This window comes from Aphelocoma coerulescens, chromosome 5 (assembly GCF_041296385.1).
Source record: "Aphelocoma coerulescens isolate FSJ_1873_10779 chromosome 5, UR_Acoe_1.0, whole genome shotgun sequence".
In the NCBI taxonomy this organism is placed as follows: domain Eukaryota; kingdom Metazoa; phylum Chordata; class Aves; order Passeriformes; family Corvidae; genus Aphelocoma; species Aphelocoma coerulescens.
This window is the reverse complement of record NC_091019.1, coordinates 27,368,427-27,386,817: the sequence shown is the minus strand read 5'-3', so window position 1 is coordinate 27,386,817 and position 18,391 is coordinate 27,368,427. Positions and strand designations below refer to the sequence as shown.

The window sequence follows — 18,391 nt, the reverse complement described above, 5'->3', positions numbered from 1 at the left end:
CTGTATGGTCCTAATGGACAGCAAAGGAGCAGGAAGAGCAAAGTACAGAGTACCAGTCATTTAGAAAAGAAGTTGAGTGTTTTGGAACCCACACAATGCCTGGAGACAAATGCTCTCAAACCGGTACTTCCAAACAGAGGTCAAACACCAAATCTCTAAAAAAATCACTTGAAAATGACGGTGTTCCTGGATTTCTTAAACCAACTTTAGATCTTTCTACCCTGATGAGTAACATATGGAGAGACAGGATATCCTGCACTTTAAAGACAAATTTGTTTTTCTTTCTAATATAGACATAACTAAATCCTTCCCAATGTATTTATGAAAACCGTAGCAAATGTCTGTCCATAGCAGAAAACAACTCTTTCCTCAAGACAATAAAAAAACTTAACTCTCTCTGGTTGGCTACAGACCAAAGTACACCTTAAATATTTCTGCCATAGGAGAGGTGATTCACTGGAAGGGCAAAAATCACCAAACTTGGGTTGTGGTGATACTGATAGTGTTACTTAACACAGCAGTTACAGGTCAATTGTCTCAGAATTGAACCAAAACTCTTGAGGTACACAGTATGAACAGTCTTATATGTTCTTTTGTACTCCTCTGACCACACAGTAAATCATTCCAACTTCCTAAACCAGAGAAATAACTATATCACAGAAGAGCTTTTTACTGGGTTGTCAAGCTGACTCCACCTATAATGCAAGCTACCATGAGAACCAAACATAATCAAAGGACACAGCACTAAACTCTCAGCTAGAAACTGTGTAAGAAAGGAAGGGGCAATTGTCTCAGCTGTCACATGAAACTACACCCTTACTGGACTTCTAGCACTAAGAAAACTGCACCAAAAGATCCTCATATTTGACTCCATGCATTTTCATACTGGACTATGTTCCAGTTCTGCTGCACATAATCAAATCTGTCTCAGCCCAGAAGGAGTTGTTCCACTAATACTCACCTTTAGGGTTTCATGTACTATAGAACACTTCAGATTTGTTCTGGTCAAGAAGTTGCTATGAAGACATGCATTTCTACTCTGCAGTTATGTTTCTAAAATTATTACAGATGGAGTTAAAGACGTCTATTGACTCAGTACTCACAGTCCTGAACTGTTAACATTCCCAACCCACTTTGGCAGTACAAAGGCAGGAAACTGCAGAGTTTAAGGTTCAGGGAGCACTGCTCACTGCAGTGGAAAGTGACTGCTTTCATCACTGAATGTAAAAACAACTTCTCTCTGAACCTTTGAAAGGAAGCTCCAATACCCAACTGAGGGATACAAACTGCAGTTGGTTCATACCTGCAGCTACGCACCTCCCTCCAGCTGTTCCAGTCTTCACTCTAAAAGATAAGGAAAAACAGACATTGAGGACTCCAGAGTTAACATCAGATAATAACAAACATTACATGAACTCCACCTGGTAAAGCACTGAGCACTGGGAAAGTGAAGCATATTTCCAATAACAGAAGTCATCATGAGGTGGTAACAACCCTCATTAGACTCAAAACTGAAGTTGTATATTTCAAAAATACAGAGTAAATGAAAGGGCATACAAAAATGGACTGCAAACCCAACATAACTGAAAACAGAAGTCTTAGAGGTTCCTAGCAATGTTCAGTGGACTTAGAACACCTGTCTGGCTTTTTGGCTGTCACAACAGAAGCAGCTACCAGCAGCAGTACCCACAATCCTAAACTCCTATATGACATTATTTTCACAGCTGCAGCACTAACAGATGACCATGAACCTGCAGATGGGAACTCTAATGTATGATTGCATAAATGGAAATGGATGAAAAAGCACTGAATTAGGGAACACAGAATTGAACAACGCAAGGAAAAAATGTTATTTCTACATCTTAAGCTAATCATCAATCAGGAACCATACAGATTTTCTGTACTAGCACCTCATAAATAGGGGATGCTACTTCATGATTCAGAGTTCTGTTCTTGCAAACTCAGTATCCGACTCTCAACACAAGCTAGTACAAATTTAAATACAACAGCTGGATTTTTTATCTCTGAGGTTTCTTGACCTTTTTTTGCCCCCAATAAATTTCTTCTCTGCCTCCTCCTGGGTTATTTTGCAGAATTACACTCATGTCAGTCTAGCAGTATTTTACAGAAAATCCAAATCTATTTACTTACCAACCTAAAAACTGCATCCATCTGCAAGAAGAATTGTACAAGGCTATCTGAGCTCCCACATTTTGATGGCTTTGCAGGCCCCTACTTAACCTTTGTTCTATATTTTTTAGTAAGTGAGAATAAGTGAGCCACATTCTCTTCTAACTTGCTATGTAATACGCTCGGTTATTTATCACATGTACTCATGCCCTCTTTTATAAAGAGCTCTCTTGAGAATTTTCAATTCTTCTAAATTTTTCCTATTTGTTCCATTTATTTAATAAAGTACTAAAGCCTCTAAAGGAACAAAGAATCCTAAACGCAAGAACAATACTAATTTTCTTATTATATTTGTTGAAAACAAAATCCAATCCATGAATCCAGAAAAACATAACTCAGTCATCTGAAATGTGTGTTTTCAAAGTTATGCATTTTTTTTTCCTAGACTATTACTGAAAACTGACTATTGTTCAGGGAACACTTTACATATTTATTTTTTTTTCTGTTTCACAGCAACATTCTGGATTATGAAGCTCCAATTAGTGATAGAGGCAAATATGTTCCCTTAAGACACTTCCTTTCACCTCACCCAGATTCCTCTGCTTTTTTGAAGTTTAATTACAAAATATTTCTTTATGGCCAAAAAAACGGTCTCAGATTCCTGCTAACAGACCTTCTCCATACCTAACTTCTAATATCTTCAAAACAACATGTAACATAATTTTTTTGTTTATATGCTAGGTTAGACTCCTTTGATAATCAGCTTTCAAAAAAAAAAAAAAAAAAATTACAGCTACTTGATCCTGTGAATACTTAAGAATATCTATATAAACAACTTTTTGATGTTAAAAAGAAAATCTTCACTTCGCACATGTAACTCTGTAAGACTCTAGTGAATTAATTTAAAAGCTTCAAAGAAACCAAAAGTGCAGCTAACATAGCCAGAGGAACCCATAACTCTTGGATACCTTTGGGAAAAAAAATATACACTTCACTGAATCAAAGGCAAAATCCAAGACAATAAAAACTTCAAAAACCAAGCAGCAAATCTAACAACCACCTGTAGAAAGCCTGGGAGAGTGCTCTTAAATCATAAATTGGTTTAGTATGGTTTATTTAATTGCATGCAGAACATAAATACACTGAATAATTTATCCAAGTTTATACTGATGCCTAGGAGTGGCTACCTGAAAACAGAGGCTAGACAAGATTAAGAGAATAAAAGCAGGTATTTATTGAGGGCCTTCAATAGGAACACCTTGGGAGTCAAAAAGCCTCTGAGGGGCTACACCCAAGATGAACGTCGGGTCACAGGTTTTTCACACTTTTGTAAGTTTGGTCCGTTTGCATATCAGGGTTAATTCTCCAATTACAATTTCAGGTAATGATGTAATTACCCCAAGTTTGTTCCCCCTCCCCAGAGGCTTAGTTTACGTATTTCGGGGCCTGGGATAACAAGGTGTCCTTGGGTCCAGGCCCAGAGAGGGTTTGTTATGTCTAACAGTAGCTAACAAGCTATGTGAAGTTTTATAGTTACACACTAAACCAGTACAGGGTCTGAAAATACAAAAGCCAAATCCTAAGGCATCAATACATCAGACGAACTTGGCCCAAAGGCCAAAGAACCTGACAACCGTGTTTCTTCTCAGAAAAAACTGAGTCTTGGATCCCTCAGACTAAGGTACATGCACACATACAGCTGGATGCTGCTAGCCGTGTGTGCATAGTCACTTCTGTAATTAACTGATGGGGCAGTAAGCTCTTGTGCAAAGTAGGTTCTCCCCAGTCCAGCATTTGATGGTGATAGCTGTTTTCATAGCTGCATGAGTGTATGCTCTTAGTGATGTCAGCAAAACAATTAATGGGATCTCTCATCACAGCTTTTGTAAAAATTTTTCCTGAAGTTGTCCCCTGACTACTGCATGTGAGTAGAGCTGTCACTTTCAACTACTGCACAAAGCTGGGAGGAAGTATTGACACTACCCGAGTACTCCATGTAGAAGAATGAAAGTTTAACACTTAAGATGTTTAACACTGCCAGATCTAAAGGTGACAAAATATAATCTCATTGCAACTTTTGATATGCACTATAATGTAAATAGAACTGCAGCTGGTAATGAAAACAAGTGGCTCTATCCACCAAGTAGTAGACAACGGATACGAGCCCAATAAATCTAGTAATACTGCTTTTATGCTAAGTGGCAAAACTTCAGTCTCACCAGCACCTGGGACCATCTAAGAGAATACCAGATCATTTAATGGATTCTGATCAATGAAATTACTATCACAGTCAGCACTTGTCTAGACCAGTTAGCTCTGATTTCTCATTACACTTTCCAGGAACTAATGTTTATGGGATGTCAACGTTACCATTAGCAATTAAAGAGGCCAACAGATCAAACAGACCACATAGCTCAACCTCAGATACATCCTGGCATCAACAGTCTCTCACATAAATCAGCATTCAGTCTGGCCTCACTGTAGATTAACATACTTTTAAGAACCCACGCGACCAATAATAAAAATTTGGAAATACAGAAAGAACTATTTATTTGGAAGAAGTACAGGAGGGAGGTAATGATACATCAAAGAGTGACGGAGCAAGTGCACTACACAGATTACGAACTTAGAGTCCTACACAAACCAGAGGAAGTTTCAATTTCTACACAGCTCAGGCTACAACCCACAGAAAGTGTCACTTTGTAGCAACCCATGCTAATGAGGCAACAAGACAACAGAGATAGCAAGGGGACATTCCTATGGTCTAAAAGCCTTACCAGAGAAGGAGCCATACTTTCTTATCTGAGAAGTGCCCTTCTACTGCAATCTTTACTCCACTCAAACCTCTCAGCACCAGAAACTACTTGTTCAGTGCGAGGCCACAGCTCAGTCACTGAGCCTGCTCAATTTATTTTGGCAGAAAGAGTAGATGAATACTGTTTTTCTCAGTGCTGCCAGCACAAATACTAAAGGGTAGAGAGGGTAGCAGACAAGCTGTACAGTTAGCAAGTAGACCAGGTGAATTACTCATGACACTATGTTTTACTATAAGAATGTTTCTTCAGCTTCAGATGTAATACGAAGAAGAGAATAAAGAATAGAAGAGATGCACATTGCACATTTTGGGACCATTAAAGATTAAGATGATAAGAAAGGAAAACATTTTAAATACTATACTTCAAGTTACTCTAACCAGGACATCATAAAATACTTAAAATTTGGGATGTTGATCATATTTGCAATGTCTGTTCCATGTCCAGTCAGCAATTACAGTCCAAACACCTCCAAGAGTGCTCATTAAGTCTTACAATCCATAACAAAAGTGTCAAAAGATACACTCTAAGAATACAAACCAATCCTATGATCTACTATTGAAAACGTGGGATTAGGTCTTAGAAGGCATAATTTCTATTATTAGCTACGGGACTGAATAGTCACTTTTTGGTCCTAAGAGTTTCCATTTGTGCAATACGGACAAATATGTAAAAAGAAATAATAATCTTATTTCTTTGTAAAAGGGTATTTCGAAAACTTTGTGACACAATGTATTCAGAGTCAGGACTACCATCACATTGTTACAGTTGCATCTCAGCTGAAAACTTAGTAAACAATGTCACCAAAAAAAAATTTCTGCAAAACATCTGTCTGTTAATACACCCAAAGAATCTCACCAACAAAAGGTTTTACCTTGCTATCTCTCTCTAGATTATGGTATCAAGGGACTCTCAAAATATACCAGGAGATGAAAATAGAGAAGGTACAAACAAAAGCAACATTTCATCTACTTTTTGAATGAAGGTTCAAAATATTCAGAAAATATGCATTCATGTTTTGCTTTATGGAGACTGTACATGACACAGGAAGACCTACCATATACAGCAGAGTTTGGCCTTCTTTTGGGTAAAAGATTGAGTTTTAGTGAACACAAACAATATTCACAGTTTAACCACTAAGCCTACTCCTAGAAGGAACCGAACTTCAGCTGAACTTTTAACAAGCTCATCTATCTCAGCCACAAGATTCAAATACTAACACTTTCAACTTACCTATCACTAAAGGCAAGATAAAAAAATCTCAGTGTGGAAACCATCCCTGTGCAATGTTTAGACAGACACAACTTGCATAGCTCTGTGTTAAAAATTCAAGATACTTACACACCTTTTTTCTGATTGTACAAAAGGAAATAGATTCAAAAGCAAGCAGAGAATAAAGATGTATTGCAGGTCTCCCTGCAAAGATCCTCATATGCAATCATTATTCTGTATTACCACACCTAAAATGCCAAAGGAGGACACAGCGTACATGGCTGTTTCCAGCATCTACTGCCAGCTTCAGGAGGAAAGTAATTTTGAGGTGTCTCACTTTTGAAAGATCTAAATTGAACTGTATACAAAATTCTGAGTAGGTCTGAAATTCTGTATTTGCAAAGTGTTGAAGTATAAACATTTATATTCTATTTCAAAGAAGCACAACTAAGAAAGACTGATTTACCTTAAGCTTGTATGTGTCTTGCTTGGCTTATATTAGACAAATACTTGCCATGAACTCTACCGTGCAGAATCTGCCATTGCCACGCCTGCAAACCAAAGAGTAAAAACATGCTCAATTATTTTAATCTTTATTTTGTAATAGGCACACGGTAAATCCTTTGCAGAAGTAAATGGATACAAATTACACTCACATCTACAAAGAATTGGAGTTACTGCTCTATTATAACCAATGAATACTGATTCACATCACTTTGAACAGCAAATATTTTTCATTAACACTTGAAGAGATTTAATACTGGGTGTATAGAGCTGAAGCTTTAAAAAAATATTTCATACTATTTCTTTTTCTCCATCAGAGGCAAATGCTGGCACTGCTGTGGGAACATCAACTTAGGAATATTCCACTTTTGCTCAAAACCACAAATTTAATAAAATCTAACCATTTACTGCAAAGCAGATCTTACTAAGCTTCTAGTCCAGCTTTCCGAAGGTTTCTCACTTGTAATCATTTGCAGCATCATTTGTACATACTTGGATTTATTTTTTGCAACATTTACTCCCCTCTTCAGTACCTTTATATAGTATCTGAAACATACAACTGTAAATAATACAGAAAAACAAACCAAAAAATCAGCATTCATTTACAATCTACTGAAAACACATGAATACATGAATGCATGCAGCACCACAAAGCATCATTTTTGTCTGACTACCAATCACAAATGTAATGCAACATTTCAGATGAACTTTCCTCTGTCTGAAGAAGTTTTCATTCTTAGTTATGAACATCTGAATACCTTTCCTACTGGTATCAGCAGCCTTTTACTCCACAAACTACCCTCATAGTCCATTTCATGACCCTGACACAGCCTCTCCAGGCTGCTCATCTCCAGTGGTTGATGCTCACTGATTCCTGCACCAGCACAGCTCTGCTTGCTCCTTTCTCTTCCCAAGGCCTCAGAAACTCTCCCTGCTGTACAAGGCTGGATCCACAACCTGACCTTCGCTGGATGGGGGGGAGAAGGATCAAGAGTGTCAGTGTACTTTGCCAAGAACTAGATGGTCAGTACTTGCTTGAAGTCTTACACAGATATTTTCAGATGTTCTTCACTTACACACTTATCCATCAATTCTTTCCCATTCACTTTTCCTGAAAGGCACAGTATGACACCAGCTGGTTTCCAGTGCTAGCAGAAAGATACTCCATAAACTTTATGGCAAAACCAAGTGCTATAAATACAGCTTTGGCTGCATGAGCTTGCACAATAGACATAAAATAATCATCTTTCTGGATTCTCTATACCTCGTGCCTAGATTCTGGAGGTACCTTCTACTTCCAACACCTTACATGAGACAGTCTATGCGGCACATTATTTTCTCTCTGTCATCATTTCAGAAAAGCTCACCAATTTCCTCCCAAATGAACAGCAGGCTTTTCTGTAGAGCAGCACCAACCACAGCGCGTATCAGATACTGCATTCATAAAGAAATATGCTGAGACAACATTTAGGACTGCCCTGTCTAGAACCAAATTATATGTGCCCCATCAGGCAACACAGGCAAACAATTCTTACTTAATATTTTCAGGTTATACTACTGAGAAGACTGGATAAGAGCTCTCCATAAACATTCAAGAGAAATGGGGAAGAAATACAAAGGAATAGACCACGATACTCCTACTGCAGACCCAGTTTAAGCTGGTGCTCTTGCCGAAAGAATGGTGCACAACTCTTTCCTCACCAGCTGTCCACCCCCACCTCTGCATAATAAGCCTGAGAAAGGAAACAGTCAAGGTGTGATCTTGTCTACCAACAACAGGAAAACAATAGTTTTAACCCAGACATGCTCCTAGATTCAATTCACTGCACAACCACATATGTTCTTGGTAACACAGAGGAAAGGAAAAACGCATGAAAAATGGCACAAGCCTCGTTCAGAGCACTACTGGCAGATGCTCATTTAAATTACTCATGGAAGTAGATCATCAGATTTATGTGCTGAATTTCACACAATTAAATCTCTACTGATTGATCCTTTTTAAAGGCCTCAAGTGAGAAACAAGGCTTTCATCGGTTCTGTTAAGAAAACACTACGCTTGTAAGAACCATATACGTGTCCTTCCATATAACCATCTTCGTTGTCCCAATTCTTCATCAGTGGACTGCCTCAGATATTAGAGACATGTCATGCCATTTTCTTGATTAAATGATATGACTTAACTTTTTAAAATCACAAGTAAATATTTTCCAACTTTCACTTTTTCTTCCTGGAGTTTAATAGCTGCAATTACTTCATGATAGCAGTTATAAGTTCCATCAATTTGAAATGCACACTGGACTTAATTCCAAATTCCTGTAATCTTCCCATATGTCCACCCTTAACCTAACTTTATTATTCTACTGCATAATTACGATATTTTTTAAAAAGGATTATTTTTGTTAAAAAAAAAAAAGCAGTAGGGCAAGAAGAAAATAAAAAATTACACCTTCCTGTGGAATTTCAGTACCTTGAAAGGACATCAGACAGAAGTTAATTTTTCATTTGTCTCCAACCCTGATTAAACCTTTTCTGCAAACAGGGTAACACAGTCAGTCTAGAATTGATTATTGGGTATTCTCCCTTAAACACAGAAGTATACAAGGCAAATGAGATTTCCTGTCTTGACAGCTTGGCTTAGCTCTGAACAATGTCACTTTCTTATATATTGCTTTTAGGAAGATTCTAACAAAATGGTATGACTGAAATTCCCCAGCACCATTCTACAACCTTTCACTACCCAAATGCCCTCGGTGCACATATATTTGTTCAGTGCTCTATCCATTTAAATGTCATCTTTCACAGAATAGACACACAGCATTTTTTAAACATGCAATAGTGAACTTCCAAGAGGCCTTTGAAACTGCCCAATCATATTCCTGCTCCAAGACTGCAAGGGAAAGGTAAGTATGCTATGAGAAAACACTTAAAAGCCAAGGAATCATAAAACTCCAATCACTGGCCTCAAACAGCACCACAAATTGTTTTTAACTGGTAACTCATATAAATGAAAGGTTGTCAGTGAGGGAGTCAGCAAGTGGAAAAGTGGGGAGAAAGGCAGGCAGAGGACCTAATTCTAGCAGAGGATGCCAGAATTAGGCAAAATACCAAGATACTTCAGGTAACAAGCTTAACATCCCACGGGCTGCATATTTACAAATTCCACAGGTTTTCCACATGAAGATGGAAGAAACTACCGCAGTGTGTCCCCACTCAACAAAGAAGGATCAGAAAACAGCCACACAACTAAGTTGCTTGAGTTCAGTCGGTTCAAGAAGATGACCCTCTGTCACACATCAATCACAGGTCCCTGCCTGCAGATATCAGTACAATCCAGACATTGCCAGGCAGCTGAGATTCACCAGTTTGCCTCCAAAATGTCCTTCTTCCAAATTCGAGAGACACATAGCTTTCTCAGGAGGAAACACACTGAAGACACTGAAGTGGTAGGAAAGAAAAATAATTCAGACTGGGTTTATGGAACATGGTCCTCAAGAAAAAAGGCAGAATCTTGCTAAAATCAATTTTACAACTGAAACAATGCTTTCCTGTCTCAAATTCCAGAAACAAGAGGCTGATGCCTATTTGCATAGATACTCAAAAGGCAGAAAAATTGTTAAGTGGACAGTATTTCCTAAAATTCAGAAAAAGCACCCTATAAACAATTGCCCTCTTTTTCCCTCTCAAAAGATTATTGCACTGTTAATGGTGTATTTGACTGCTGCCATTGAGCACCGTTCTGCTACTCAAAGAAGAGTGTATTAACAGTTTACTACAGTGTAGCAGCTAATAGACTTTCTGCACTATTTGCTCATCTGATCTACTATTTAAAAAAGCAATTGTGAATAGTCATCCCAATGTGTGCAGGGCCTTAATACAAAGTTTATGCAAGCACACAGTCAGGGCAGTCTTAGCTACAAGTTTCCAGCCGTTCCTAACAAGGTATTTCCTACAAGCCCCATCCCTCAACACCAACTCCCGATTCCAAACTAGGCAGGCCAGGGTCTAGCTCCTCATTAATCCCCATTGCCCATAACAAGCAAAGACAGCACTCAGATCTTCCAGGACAGGATCTAGCTTTCATTAATCTTCAAGGCAGACAGTGACAACAGACCTTTTATGGAAGGATACAGGCCTTGGCTAATCACTCCCCAAAGCAGGAAGGGAGATTAAAATCCTCATCCCAGAAGACAGCAGCTCTTTTGGAGGTTAAATCTGTGTCTTTCTGATGCCACTGCCATTCATTACAAACTGTCCCTACAAGACAACTGCCTTCCCTCCTCCATTTCCAGTCCCTAGACTCCCAAATTTGGATGAACTGCATTTTACAAAAAAGACAACATCCACAAACAGATCACCTTTCACTTGGAACACCAGTCATTCCCAGAGACAGACAAGACAGACGGATGTAACAGAGACTGTAAGCCCTGGCTCTCAACTCTGCTCAGCAAAAGCCCACCAGGCCAGCCACACTGCCTGGGGAGCCAGTGTGCTCTGCTGGACAAATATAGAAAGCAGAAAGTGGAACAACCCTTTCAGCAGAAGAGATTCTGCTCAGCTCCCCGAGAGGGAGGAGCAGGGAGCTGAACCAGCCGAACTGCTTTAGCCATACATGGTCTCTGAAAGACACCACTGCTAAGACAAGTTCCTTTACACACGCACACCCTCATTCACTGTCACACCGTGCAAGGAAAGAAAAGAATTAAAGTGTACAAATCTAAAGGAGTTACTGTTTTGAAATGAGTTCCAACTCCATTTTGCTTGAGCCCACCTTAATAATGCACAAACATCTAACACTATTCACCAATAGAATCTGGGCAGCAACTCAGAAACAAGACAAAAATCCCAGGGAATCCCCACATCCACGAGCATTTTAATAACTACTGAACTAGTAACATCTTCCTTATTGCTTTTGGACACACACATCCACATATTAAGTTCTTGGTTTGACCTTCTCCCCCCTCCAGCCCAAACTGAATTACAGAAATCTTTTTAAACCCTTCTCCCTTTTTAAGTACTGTCCTAAACCAGGAAGCATGACCTTTCTCACTGGTCGATAATAATTACTGTGGTGACCTGCCATACCTTGCCTGTTTTCCCTGTAGCCCTTTTTGCCAGTGTTTAAACACAAACTAAACCTTTTTCTACGCACTGTTCTTAAAAACAGAAGAAATGCACTTCTATGCAGCATCCTCTTCTTTCTCCACCCACCCCACCCCTTTCACATTCTGGCATGGAAAGAGCAGAGTAAGTGTAACTGAAGACCCAAATCCCTAGGTATTCACAGAAAAAAAATTTAAAGAAGTGGCACAGTCTATTTTTTTTTTTTAGTACACAAGTATGACAGTTTGCAAACTCAAAAGTGGTTTCATTTATATTTAAAAGCATCATTTTTCATGAGAGATTTATTACCACATGCTGCTGCCTATTCCTTCGACTTGGTGCATCCCACATTCGTGTGGTGATACAAAACTACCTTACAGGAATTATCAGAAAAGTTCTCTCATACAAGTAAGTGGAAGCTGCACCTTCCAGCTATATCAGGAATGTAGTAGCCAATTCAGAACTCAGAAAAGTACACTTAGTCAGGTAGTTTTGTTAATGCCATGTGCACGTAGATACAAAAATGCTGGCATTCAAACCAATGACATTGATATTTTTTCAAATTTCTCATTATTGAGAGAATGGTTTAGGCTCCCTGCAAATTCAGGAAGACCCCAGTATACCCAGAATTAGTTTTACACCTAAGCATAGCCAAAATTGTTTTCCTCACAAAAAAGGATCAAGAATATGTGTCCTAGTCTTGCTCCCCAAGAAATGCCTATTAAAACTTAGTCTTGAATTAAATGAAAAAAATAATTTTAAACCCAAAGAAATTCCAAAGCAAATTCTGCATCAGACCATTAGTGTCATAGCAGCTTCCACACTGAAATACACAGAGTACCACCTACAGCCAGTCTCTAAGAGTTATCAAATTTTGGCATTGAATGCATAATCCAAAGCGTAACATGGGTGGCTTCACTCCATAAATATCAGAAAATTCTCACTTAACTTTTCCTAAGTCTCCAGTGCATATAATCATGGATTTCTGAGCGGCCAAAACTGCTTCAGAGAAGTAAATATACAACCACTTTTTTCCCCGAAAAAGATTTTGCATATTGGTATTTTTAAATGTATCACTTCTAATGTCACTTAGAACAGTGCAAGGAATTTTTACTATTTCAACTCATTGTGCTCAATTGTGCTATACATTGTACAGCCATCAAACAATCACATGCAAGAAAAAAGAAACAAAAAACATAGAAGAAATACAATTCATCACTAAGTTGACCTGCCATCCAAGTATTTTTTAATTCAGAATTCTAAATGGAGAACAGAAAATTTTTGAAGACAAATAACAAGGAAATACAGGTAAGTAGGCAAAAAATATTTTCAGATGGTGTTCTGCTTTGGAATACAAAATTATAAATTAGAGAAGAATTACTTTTACACTGTGTTGTGCCTACACAAAATGCAAAAGCTAGACGTGATGCTCAAAATACATTCTCTCTTCCAGAAAGATCAATATTTAATTGCCTTTTGAAGAAACATTTATCAAAACTCTATCTTGTAAGATTTTGCAGAGACATTAAGATGCCTGGTGTCCACCCTGCAAATCTCTACGTATATTAAGGAAGATGCTATCATTTTTGTATGTAGACTCGGACATTGTCTGCTAAGTGCTTGATTTGAATTACAAACTCCTCTGCTTTGGAAAAAGTAGACATGAATATTCCCTTTCCAACAGAGTCTAAAAAATTTGTGGATTGCATATCTATGTTGGAATAGCTTTTGAACTGCATAGTTTGGGACAAAAATAGCAGAGAATATGCATGGGTTCAGTGAAAGCCTGAATTTTAAGTGGTAAGATGTTTGAAGAACAACAGTTTTACTTTGACATGTGAAATACTGAAATCTAGTGGATAACAACTACATTATTTTTGTGACAAGTGCAGTACAAAGCAGCCTGCAAATAGAAGCAAAAGCTATCAGAAAGAACAGTTTTGATGGATGAAAAAAAGAAGCCAAGGTCCTGAAAAACTCAAACTAATTTGAAGTAAAAACAACGTAAGACAGTCACCTGGGTTCTTACACGATTTGGGAGAGCATTCAGTTCTGAGAGCATACAGAGCACGCAAGCATTAAAAAAAATGTTCTGCAAAGGAAAGCCTGCTAGATACCACACCAACATGACACCAGATACTCAACCAACACCCATCCTCTTATCCACATGCTCATTCAAGATCTCCTTGAGGTGTGCTGCTGAAAAGGACAAAGAACCCAAACTGCCTGCTCGTTTGCATGGATTTCAGCAACAATCAAGCTAGTTGTTCCATGCTACATTACAAGCAGTTTAGTCAAACCAATGTAAAGATCCCAGAGTGATATGGTTTTAAACCCAGTTTACATAATCTTAAATCTACCTGGGACTTTATCACTGCAAGCCAAGCCATTAAATCAGTTATAAATCTACTCTAAATCAGTAAAGACTCATTATCAAAATTTGCAGTTTGTCAGTTTGCCTCTAACAGAGCAGCTAGTAAGCCAGCACACCTTTTCTAAAAACAAAACAAAAATACCACAATATACTAAATATACTGAAGATACAAGGGTAACATGCATACATGGGACAGACAAGACAGCTTGTGGACAAGCACTCCTCTTGGCATAAGGCTCTTATTTACACATACCTGTGCCACAAACTGCATCATCTAAACTGAAATTCTTCACCAAAAGCTGGAGACTACTGAAGATTTCTGTTCAGCCATCTAGCTGCTCACTGTTCATCCTGAATTCAGCTAGCAATGCTGCATTTTCTTTAGCACAGAGCTAAGACAGCTGGAAGTTTGAAGCTACTCAAGATGTCAAAGATGACTTCCTTTCCCTGGGATGATGACTGTGTTGCACTAGATTGCTGTCACACAAATAAGCCTGCTCTGTCCATCACCGTTCAGACTCGTGAGCTATTCCTCCCTACAGCAAAGCACTTGCAGACTAAGTGGCACTGCAGCTTTGAGGTATATTTTAGGTCTACTTGCTTGAGTCTCACATCAGGTGCAAACAAGATGATGTTCAGTTGATGTTTAGGAAATCTCCTCTTGAAATGTGAATACTAAAGCTCTTTCTTTTCAATGTTATGTCCCAAACACAAAGCACGTTGGCACCTTTCTAAAATAGGTTGTAAACAGCAATAGCAGAAAATGTGATACCTTGCATTCTTGCATTTATTTGTATAACACAAGTATCTCTGATGACTGGAGAGAGGGCAATAAAACTACTGGTTACTTGTAACAGGATTGCCACTCAAGATCCTGTGCTGTGATACTTTGAGAAATACCCATTGGAGGCACCAGATAATTTTTCTCAATTTACAATTCCTATTCTAATAAATCCTGAAATATTTCAGTCTTCTTTGATTTATACTATTTTTTCTCCTTCCAAATTCCTGATCAATGCATAAAAATTATACCTTCTTGCCCAAAGGCAGTTACCAAGGCAGTGAAAAACTCTGCACGTAGTCTTGAAGGACAAGCGATACTGAACATGCCCAGATTGAAAAACATTTCAGACATTCATGGCAAGACTGAAAAATAAGAAAGCAAAAATATAGATCTGAGTCTGTTTGACTATCACTGCTATCTCAGTAACCAAACTCACATTATGACTTGGAAAACTGAACATATTACTTAAGAACAGTCTCCAGTTCAACAGCCAGAACAGTGGGTTCTTAGATCTCAGTGCTAAAGACTAATAACCAGGAAATCTCAAAAACCATGAGAATTTGTCTCACTTCCCACCTACTCTAAAATAGGCACTAAAGGAAAAATTAGAGTGGGCTTTCTGAAGAGCTTTGTGGCAGATGACTCAGTAACTGATAATCAATAACCACATTTCAGAAAAATATGCAAGAAATAATTAAGAAGCAACCTGCTCACAACAAAGTTTCCCAATAAGTTCAATTAGATACTGGATTACAGGTAGAATCTTACTTAAATCAGTGTGAATCTAAATATTGAAGAATCACATAAACATCTATCTGTTATGAAATTCAACCAATTCAGGGTATTGCTGGTGATTTTGGAAGGAAATTTACACAATATTATAAATATTTCCCTTATTTCAAAGTGTCATATTTTGTTTCAACCAATGATTCTTCAACTGATGTACAGGTTACTTGGCAAGGTATGGATTTATTATTAATGAGACAGACAACTATTGTATATCTATGACCCTGCCACATCTCCTGTTTTCCCCTTTAGAGAAGTAGTGCCAGGGAGCATGTTTTCAGAATCCCTACTTGTAGCAGAAGAACTAAAAGAACCTTCCCCCTACCATGCAAAGATTATCTTACAAGTGCATCAAGTTTCAGAGGCCTAGCAGAAACATGGACATAGTAAGAAGTACACAGTACTACCATGGATTTCTTTACCCTATCTCCCATTGTGAAAGATAGGTTAAGTTCTTCTCACTTTGTAGGTCATTTACTTTCAAAACAAAGCTACCTTACACATAAACCTTCATGTTTTAGTGCTCATGACTTTAGAACAGTCCCTTTTCAATTGCTTTTCAATTGTTCCTGCTTTCTTTTGCATGTAAACAGAATGTCCTAGGCCTGCATCAATTATTTTGTTACCATAAAAAAAAAACAATAAACCAACAGATACAAAAAGGTAAACATGTAACCCAGCAGCTCTGATCCAGCAATGATTTTCCCCCAATGTAACATTAGAAACTTTGACAGGGAAGAATGGAAAAAACACAGACATGCAGAAACGATCATTCAGAAAGGGTGAACACACTCCTCAGAACAGCATACACTTTCTCAAAATAATTGGATGTTATTATTTGATTTATTATTGGATTTCAGCAATAATTTTGAATGTGAGCAGAGGCTGAAAGAGAACGGTAAGCACCTTAAGAAAAAATAATTCTTTATATCACTGTACTTAAAATCCCCTATTTAGGAATTTTAGTAGTATATACATTTGCACCCATGTCTCTGAGCAGATGTAAGAATTGTGCTCCTGTCCCGGGGGCTCTTCAACAGCAGGAATGCAACTCAATATATTAAGCTGCTAGATGCAAGCTGTATCCACCCTAACATTTCCTAGCTCCGTCTAAAGACATACATATTAATTTTAAGCATCTACCACAGCAGGAGTCTTTCCAACAATGCTGCTTCTTCAAGACTTGGGTTCAGACACAATTCTAGGAAGACACAGTATCTCATATTATGCAGAGATCCCAAGAACATAGCCGAGGGGAATGGAGGAAAAAAAAAAAAAAGTGATGGGTTTATTATGGCTGTGCAATGCCAAGTTAGTGCAGTAAAATCTATCTGATGAACTAACCTACAGAAAAACAGTAGAGGAGACAGCAAAAGACACTAGGAGAGAGTTCAGCAATTTTTGTGATCACTGGTACAAAGAGTAAGACTGGAAGGAGAGACACACACAAAAGCCAAAACCACAAATTCAGGATAGTCAGAAACCCCAAGCTCTTGTAAGGCAGAAGTCAAGCGTGCTTCAAGATACAAATCCCCACCAAATACTTTTCTAAATCAAGCAAACTGGTGAAACGCACCCAACGACCACACTCAAGCAGTACATACAAGAAAGCTGCAATGCTTCAAAAATGTTCCCCGACAACTTCTGGCAGAAGAGAATGCCTGTGCCTTAAAGGTGAAAATGTCTGGGCCACAATTCCTCAGGAATTTAAAGGAGTGTATTCTAAGGTTGCCTCTCAACTTCCTTCTCGTAACAGTCCTATAAAAAAAGGGTGCTGTTATCAACCTTTACTGCTTCTTCATATACTTATCACCCATTTTACGCTCCGTCTCTCCTGGTTTTTATATTGCTCTTCCTACTTCATTCCAGTAGTGTCTGTCACGCCTTCTCATACTTGAGACTACAAACCTCACACTGTGCTGAACTCCAATTTCCCTGCTCGTGCTTCTCCTATGCCTGACTCGCCTCCACCCCCTGGTGCACCAGCGCACATTTCACTGCTTCAGCGGACAGACCCCCACCGCGCCGACGACAACAGCAACGGCATCCCAGGTTCCTCTAAGCGCCCGGGGCGCCCAGCCCGGCAGGCTGGCGGCGGCCGAGCCCGGGGCAGCCGCTCCCCCGCCCTGGGGTCCGCCCGGCCTCGCCGCAGCCCCCCCGCCCCCAATGGCGCCGCCGCCACGGGCCGAGCTCGCACCCGCAGCGCCCCCGCCGCCGCCCGCGGCGCTGTCAGCGCTCGGATCAGATACGACACCCGGCAGCCTCCGGCTCCGGGCCCCGGAGGGGCTCCCGGCGGGGCGGCACCGCCCCGGGATGGCGCGCACGGGGCGGCGGCGGCGGCTCCCTCGCGGGCGGGAGCGGGGCGGCAGGAGCGGGGCGGCCGCCTCGGCCCGGCACGAGCGGCCTCGCGGCGGGAGCCCCGGGGAACGGGGGAGAAGGGGCAAGGAGCCGTTACCTGCGCGAGACGGATCGCGCTTCCCGCCGGCTCGGCCCGGCTCGGCCCCGCGCCGCGCCGTTCCTGCCGCGCCGACCCTGCCGTGCCGTGCGCGGCCCGAGCTCCTCCCGGCGGCGGCGCCGCCCTCACCTGCCCCGGGATCCGCCCGCGCCCCGCTCCGCTCCCTGCGCCGCCTCGGGCCGGCTCTGCAAGATGGCGGCGCTTCCGGGAGAGACCACGGCGGGCGCGGGGTG

At 40.0% G+C, this 18,391-nt stretch overlaps 1 protein-coding gene across 10 annotated transcripts in view; it reads right to left on the bottom strand.

Annotated features, from left to right (window-relative positions):
* The window catches only part of CELF1 (CUGBP Elav-like family member 1), a 69,833-nt gene extending 51,468 nt beyond the window's left edge, over positions 1-18,365 (bottom strand). The window contains exons 1-3 of one of the 10 annotated variants that reach the window (XM_069017229.1): positions 18,288-18,341; positions 17,308-17,461; positions 1,304-1,344 (exon numbers count right to left, since the gene is read on the bottom strand). The gene's annotated coding sequence lies outside the window, so the exon portion shown is untranslated. The other 9 variants (XM_069017228.1, XM_069017222.1, XM_069017233.1 and 6 more) reach the window with 9 other exon arrangements.
* Between the last annotated feature and the right edge of the window lie 26 nt (positions 18,366-18,391).